We start from the raw sequence: 8,283 nt of genomic DNA, 5'->3' as shown, positions 1-8,283 counted from the left end.
AGAAGTCTCATTCAGAACACATCGCGATGTTTGGCATCAGATCACGTGTGCCACATGTTGGTGAGTAGTCATACATATTATGTCCTAATATTTGATATAAAGTATTTTCTGCTTGTCGTTATCGATCATGTTCAGTCACTGCATTGTATCTGTCATCATCTCCACTGAGGCTTTGCATTTCTTTCCTTTCTAAATAAACACACCTTGATAATAGGGTAATTTAACACTGTCACGTGACGTGCTATAGCCCTTTAAACAGTTGTTAATATTTAATAATAATTACTATTGTAGTTCCAACGTGGCATTTGTAGTAGAAGCACAATAAAATAAAATAAAACAACACTTGCCATGCGTTTACCACAGTATTGGTAGTTTTAATGTGATATTTGTTGTAAATAAACAGTAGCCACAACAATTACCATGCTTTAAATGCATTTTAATGTAAAATCCAAATATTGTTATTTAAATAGTATACTTTATAATGCTATATATTATATATTATGACTTTTTTCTCTCTTTCTATTTTTTTTTTTTTTTACCTGAAAAGACCAAAAGAGCCTCTCGGACTCAGTCAACCCATTCTTGTTTGTGGAGAAGTAACGGAGAAAACCGAAAGCTGCAACAGCAAATATTTGTAATGGTATGTATGTGTTGGTTTGAACCCTTTATCAAACATTTTATTTAGCATTTGTTGTTACTTATTCTTACAAATCCTATAGCTCAATCAGTAAGAACATATTCCCAAAGTCTTAATAATTCACAAGATTTAACAAGTTGTCAAATTCGTATGATTCTCGTACATATAGCTCTGAAAAAAATTAAGAGACCACTTAACATGGATTTCTAAATGTTAAGTGGTCTCTTATTTTTTTTTTTCAGAGCTGTATTTGTATATGATGAGTTCAGATGCAAAAGCCTCAAAAAGCCACTTCGGTCACATGACATCAGATATTCGATTATTTTTTCTTAATCAGATCAGTTGCAATGTTTATAACGTCCCGTTTGCATGTAAATAATTTATGTGATCACAAAATCAAGTGAGTTATCTACATTTTCAAACAAATTCATATGATATAGCTTGCTATTATATACTTTTAATAATGGGAATGCACACATATCTGTGAACTTACTAAATAAATGTATTTAACATTTAATTATGCAACGTTTTTTACAGAAATAAATCCTACAGTTATGTATAAACTGACAACATCATCATCATGTCCTGTCCTGGGCACATTGGGCAACATGTGTCCTCCAACATATTCGATCTGTGGCCACGTTTTCACATCTTCTCATGGAACACCGGCATTGAGGTCTTCGTGAAACATCTGTCTCATATCTTCCTTGGTTTTCCCTGTCTCGTGCGTCCTCCTGGTGGTGTCCACTTCATAAGTGTTTTTGGGTGTTGTTGTTTGGGCATACATGGGACATGTCCAGTGAAGTGCACCCTTTGCTCTGTCACAGTGTCTCAAAGTCTTCACGTGGAGTCTGTAGAGTCTTATGATCTCTTTGATATATGCAGAACCAATATTCATAAACTGTTCTTGATGTCTGCCTATGCCTTTATCATCAGGAGTTTTAGTGAAGGACATATCTATTGCCATCCACTAGTTCTAGTCATGCATTGACTTCATGATGCCATAGTCCAATGTATATTTCTGCATTTGTTGTTTGTTTGAACAAATGAAGATAGTGAGAGTTAATACCTTTTGAAATCAATAATTATTCATTAAAACTTTTATTACAATGGTCACTAAAGTACATGTCCACCATAACTACCTCTATCATTATTTCACTATCATTATATCACTACCTTGTTAATGTAACTGTAACATGAATGTACTTTATAGAAGTATTTTCTTACTGAAAATGGTTAACATTTACAATAATCATCAACTATTTTAATTGGCATTTAATTTAGTTACAATAAAAGTGAACAATAATCGCAAATATATAGTATTAAAGTTTAGAATGTAAAATGTTCTTTTTTTGCCTATATATATATATATATGGGCACTACATTTGTATTTAAACTGTTTGACATTAAATATTGGAATATGCTTACAAAATTGTGTGCATTCATTGTGCTTTTGTTATATTTGTTTTAATTCCAAGAGTTCAGATTGTAAAGGATGGCTTAAAGAAGTTTATGCTTGTAGACCATTGCATAGAAAAAGGTTTCTCTTTCAAATATATTTATTATGCATCAGTTTAACCACACAAAGAAGACTTTCGTTTTAAAATGTGAGTTTTATTATTTAATTAGAATAAATAAATATTTAGCAGCCTAAATATTAAATATTTAAGGAATCTACCCCTTCAGTTGAACCGGATGAGATGTGATATAATTTACCATAAATGGACAAGGAAGTGTGACGCCTCTGTTCAGATGGGTTGTCATTGGCTGTGACTTTATCGCAGAACGCGCTGTGATTGGACTATCTGTTTTAACCATATAAAACGGCGTTTCATTTTACAAAGTATGTTTTGGTGTTATTATTACGTCAGTTATACGTTAAGCTAACTACAAAGTGTCGCTATGTTGTGAGAAATGACTCCTTTACTGAGAACCCAACCCTAACCCTAAGCATTTCAGCACACTTCTATGAACTACAGCGCCATGTTTCCCATTGCATTGATACAATGACAGATATATGGGTAATGTAGTTTAAAAGGTTTCATAATGAAACAATAAATGTTAAGTAAATTACATATTTAATGGACAACTGGATATTAAAATATGTTCATTGTGTAAACCTTTATGACATATATGAGGGCCAAGCTGAAATTGTATATTTTACTGTGAGCACTTTTAAATAAACCTTTATGGCAGCTTTCCATATATGTCTGAAAACTGTGGCCAACATTATTTAGTAAACATTGCATATGCAGTTGTCCTGCCAATTTTCTCTGTGATACGCTAACCAGACTTTGAGTTAAAGCCATTTGAAATATGCTTTTTTTTTGCTCTTCCAGGGGCCACTTCTGGGTCCCTGGAGGTGTAAGGGCAGTACAACATACACAGATCTATTCTCCTCATCACGTACAACAAACTTTGAGTCACATTTAAATATCAGAGTATTTTGTCTTTTCTATTCTAACGTCATGCTTGTGTACAGGTTTTGATATTGTAAGACCATCTGATGAAATACAGAAATATTTGAAAGAAATGTTTTAAAATAATAATTATTAAGTTTTCTTTTCTTTTATGGATAAACACTAATAAATATAATGGATGAACCTGCAACAACTTGCCATTATCCACTTTCCAGAGTAAACAAAAACTATTTATATTATTTACACTTCATTATTACTATTAAATATAGGACAATGCACCATTAAGTAAAATAACAAGAGACATTGTCACAATTTCATCTACACCCTCTTCACGTACCTGGCATCGAAAATGTGCATGCTTTAATTCTTATTGCAGTAGTAGATGTACCAGAATGATCAACATGGATCATCTTCAGTTAAGCTTGAAGTGTTTGTAATCCTTCCCTTTATTTCACTGAAAACTGACATACTTGTCACAGCATGCAAGTATATACAACTTTTTGGAGCATTGTACCAAATATAATATAACCAGATAAAAAATGTTTACTTCTCAAGTAAAATATTCTTGGTAATTAATAAGATAACCTAAATAAACTGGTTGAATGTGTATTTACTGTACCAAACACCATACACAATACTCACCATACTTTATCACTCAACACTTTATTGGAGGATACAGTATACAGTTAATAAAGTAGAATAAAGTCAAATAAGATTCAAGATAAATAAAAATGGGTTTTAAAAAACACATTAACATCATATTAATCCATTCACAGCTGCTGAAGCCACACAAATGAGTGCCACATAATCCCATCCAGTCAACTATGATACAGAAAACAGATTCGATATAGTGTTGGAAAATAATGATTCATTATTACAACTAGACTGGTTTCTGTCTTTTCCCTCTATCATGTTCTTCTTCTTCTAAACAGTTCGCCCACTTGTACGCTACAGTATAATCAATGTACAGATGATGTGATCACTGATGTTGTGTAGCCTTATTTCAACCAGAGGAAGAAGTCGTATAATCCGGCGTTCTCCAGTCCTGGTCTAAAAGTAAAACAACAAACACAATTCAGATTAAGTTTAATGTACAGTCAGGTTAACCTATGTTCTTCAGTAAACTCTCCACCTCAAAATGGGCAGAAATGCCAATTCCTGATTTAAATTTACAAAGCAGCAGTCAGTACATAAAATAATATACACATTGAAGCATTATGTATAATATTTAAGCCCATAATATTAGCCAAGTACTGAACAAAAACTAATTTACCCATGTCAACAGCAACCTTTTAAACAGTAGATCTTTTAAAAGATCTTTTAGAAAGGCATGGTCTCTTCTGAGCCTTTGTCAGTGATGCTAGATTTCTTTAGTTACTTGTTTCAAGAGCATCACTTGTGATAGCCTTTACAATATAAAATTGTTCAAATACTGCAATACAACTTTCATTGACAGAATTAAGAAATAGGTACCCAGGCACCAGACTTACCATGCTTATGAAGCACCCATGGCCATGTATAGTTCTCAGAGTTTTTGCCTCTTGTATTCCTCCTTGGCAGCACATCTTTTTCCTGTAGAATTTGTGCCTTCTCTTGCTATCCATCTTAAAACACAAATGCAATGTGTTTAGTCTGTGGAGTATAAGGCCTTGTTTCAAGCCAAAGAACTAACCAGATATTACACATAATTCAAAGAACATTTACTATTTGATTCCTAATATGTCCCAACTCATTATCTTCTAAAGCTACCCAGAACCATCCATGGTCTACAAAACAATGGAGAAATACATGGAGTTTATAACAACTAAATGCTTTTTCCCACACTTGTCTGCTTTTATCTAAGACAAACAGACAGTGCAGTTTTTAAGAACTGAAGGCCAAAAGTGTAATAATAATTGTATCAAAAAGGGAAAACAAATATTTACCATTTTAAATAAATCCAAGATACAGAAACTCATTTGCTTATTTTAGGAGTTATTAAAAGATTTAGACATGAATAATGGTACGTATTTTATCAGAGTAGAAAGAATGATCACTGTTGAAATGAATAGTCCTTTGAGAGATCAACATCAAATTTTGTACTACATATTACAGCATTGCTTCAATACAAGACATACCAATGGACTTGCGCACTTTTCTGTCTTCTTCGGGCACAAGATGTCCATCTTCCTTCCTCACCCTAAACAAATGACTTATTTTCTTAGCTTGCTTCGATATAAGGTCTGGTCTTTCTTCTCTTCTGTAAAACAAGAAAGTCTCACTTACTCTGTGCAAATACTATTGTTTTTAAAACATATAAATTAAGACAGTTACAATAAAGTTAATTTACCATAAGATTAAGGTGAGCATTTGATGATTATATATACTAAAAACTGTATATACTTTAGTATATATACTGATACTGATAATATTCAACTTTACCTGTGAAGGGCTGATTACGGCAAGATTCGCTGAGAATCACTAGAAGCTCTTGTGAGGGTTGACTCTTAAAAGAGCTGTTGAGTTTGATATTGTAGAGATCTTTTAAACAAAAATAAATAAATAAAAGTAATCTGCAAGTAATCCTGCAAGACAGAAAGAAAGAGGAAATTGTATTACATTGCATGCAAGTTGTGAGTTCATACATAACTGTTTCTTGCTGTAAAAAAACGTTGCATAATTAAATGTTAAATACATTTATTTAGTAAGTTCACAGATATGTGTGCATTCCCATTATTAAAAGTATATAATAGCAAGCTATATCATATGAATTTGTTTGAAAATGTAGATAACTCACTTGATTTTGTGATCACATAAATTATTTACATGCAAACGGGACGTTATAAACATTGCAACTGATCTGATTAAGAAAAAATAATCGAATATCTGATGTCATGTGACCGAAGTGGCTTTTTGAGGCTTTTGCATCTGAACTCTTCATATACAAATACAGCTCTGGAAAAAAAAATCAAGAGACCACTTAACATTTAGAAATCCATGTTAAGTGGTCTCTTAATTTTTTTCAGAGCTATATGTACGAGAATCATACGAATTTGACAACTTGTTAAATCTTGTGAATTATTAAGACTTTGGGAATATGTTCTTACTGATTGAGCTATAGGATTTGTAAGAATAAGTAACAACAAATGCTAAATAAAATGTTTGATAAAGGGTTCAAACCAACTCATACATACCATTACAAATATTTGCTGTTGCAGCTTTCGGTTTTCTCCGTTACTTCTCCACAAACAAGAATGGGTTGACTGAGTCCGAGAGGCTCTTTTGGTCTTTTCAGGTAAAAAAAAAAAAAAAGAAAGAGAGAAAAAAGTCATAATATATAATATATAGCATTATAAAGTATACTATTTAAATAACAATATTTGGATTTTACATTAAAATGCATTTAAAGCATGGTAATTGTTGTGGCTACTGTTTATTTACAACAAATATCACATTAAAACTACCAATACTGTGGTAAACGCATGGCAAGTGTTGTTTTTTTTTTTTTTATTGTGCTTCTACTACAAATGCCACGTTGGAACTACAATAGTAATTATTATTAAATATTAACAACTGTTTAAAGGTCTATAGCACGTCACGTGACAGTGTTAAATTACCCTATTATCAAGGTGTGTTTATTTAGAAAGCAAAGAAATGCAAAGCCTCAGTGGAGATGATGACAGATACAATGCAGTGACTGAACATGATCAATAACGACAAGCAGAAAATACTTTATATCAAATATTAGGACATAATATGTATGACTACTCACCAACATGTGGCACACGTGATCTGATGCCAAACATCGCGATGTGTTCTGAATGAGACTTCTTCAGCGCGATTTCATACCGATAGAATTGCCGTCTAATGTTGACGCCAAAGGTTTCCCACTGAAAGCAATTGGGTTCCCAGTTCGTCCATCGCGTGACGCCGAGGGGTCTACCTGTGGCGTCTTCAGTGTGACGCACGGGCGCGGGCCGCGCGCCGCGCGCCGCGGATAGAGACGGTGATTGCTTTTGGGTCTTTTCTTCGCACAATTCAATCGTTTGGCCTCGGAATAGTTGGACTTTTTCAATAAAGTGTGCCTGTTGTCTGTTACAGCCTGTGTTTTATATCATATAATACGCAAATGGGTAGGTTTAGGGCGGGGTGGGGTTTGACTACTGTTTCAAACGTGTATCATAGCGTAAATAAATGTAAATACAATTGTGCTGGCTGATTAAATTGAGAATCACACTCCAACATGTCATAATGGAAAAATTATAACCCAATAAATTCCATCATGACGATAACATGCACATGCCCAACACGTCTGTTTATGACGTCCTAGGTTTCTCATTGAAATCAGTGGATTACCCAGTACGTCGAAAAATGGCGATTTAGGGGTACCCTGTGCGTCAACAGCTGACGACAGGGTCCCTTGACCGTTCGGCAACATTTGACGAGTAGGGGTGAGACTGTGTTGTTTTTTTAATAATTTAAGTCAGTTTAATGTAATTTATGTTTACTGTTTTTTTTACTGAGTTTATTTGGTCATTTTGCAGCTACTATCAATATTTTACAAAAAATAATAATAACCTCACAACAAAAACAATTTGAACCTAAATGAATAATAACTTTTTTGTCGTTGTTGAAAGCACACAAATGTATATGTTTGTGTATGATAAGGGCCGTGAATAAAATAAAAAAAAGGACAGGAAGGAATCTGAGATCATGATTGGGTTAAATGACATCCCCTGGTGCGTCTGTATATGATAGGAATCTCTTCCTCCTGGTCACCTCCTCAGCATTCCTGGAAATCAGTGCAGCAGCCAAAAAGAATGATCACATCATTGATTTGATGCCATCTTCGTTTGATCATACAGAACACTGTGCATTTACAAATAGATAGCAGACATCCTCATGTGACCTGACACAATTAATCAAACTGCCAGCAGAAAAGCCACAAGACCACAAAGGTCAGAATAACTTTCATTAACATCCCAGATTCTGCATACATAAATCTTACACTGGTAATAGGCAAAGGTCATGGATATGATTATTAACATCATAAAATGGTGCCCAGAGCTTCACAATTGAATCTTTAAACACATTAATGACGCTTCAAAAGCCTAGAATTTTTTTTATATGCATGTAATGTATTGTTGCACTGATAAAAATAGATTAAAAAAAAGAATATTCTGTTATAGTCACCCTTTTTAATCATTAACTTTTATCTAAATGAGGAAGATCACAAGCCATTTATCA

The 8,283-nt window shown here is 33.4% G+C and overlaps 2 long non-coding RNA genes across 2 annotated transcripts; one reads left to right on the top strand and one right to left on the bottom strand.

Moving 5' to 3' along the window:
- LOC137048400 (uncharacterized) lies at positions 1 to 1,943 on the top strand. The gene is made up of 3 exons (XR_010899397.1): positions 1 to 60; positions 548 to 640; positions 1,175 to 1,943. It is a non-coding gene; the product is annotated as an uncharacterized lncRNA (long non-coding RNA).
- Positions 1,944 to 4,005: 2,062 nt separating this feature from the next.
- Positions 4,006 to 7,405, bottom strand: LOC137048421 (uncharacterized). The gene is made up of 6 exons (XR_010899400.1): positions 6,809 to 7,405; positions 6,231 to 6,323; positions 5,479 to 5,621; positions 5,175 to 5,296; positions 4,548 to 4,661; positions 4,006 to 4,107 (listed from the first exon to the last, which is right to left on the bottom strand). It is a non-coding gene; the product is annotated as an uncharacterized lncRNA (long non-coding RNA).
- Between the last annotated feature and the right edge of the window lie 878 nt (positions 7,406 to 8,283).

Source organism: Pseudorasbora parva, chromosome 19 (assembly GCF_024679245.1).
Source record: "Pseudorasbora parva isolate DD20220531a chromosome 19, ASM2467924v1, whole genome shotgun sequence".
Lineage (NCBI taxonomy): Eukaryota > Metazoa > Chordata > Actinopteri > Cypriniformes > Gobionidae > Pseudorasbora > Pseudorasbora parva.
This window is presented reverse-complemented; position numbering and strand designations above follow the sequence as displayed.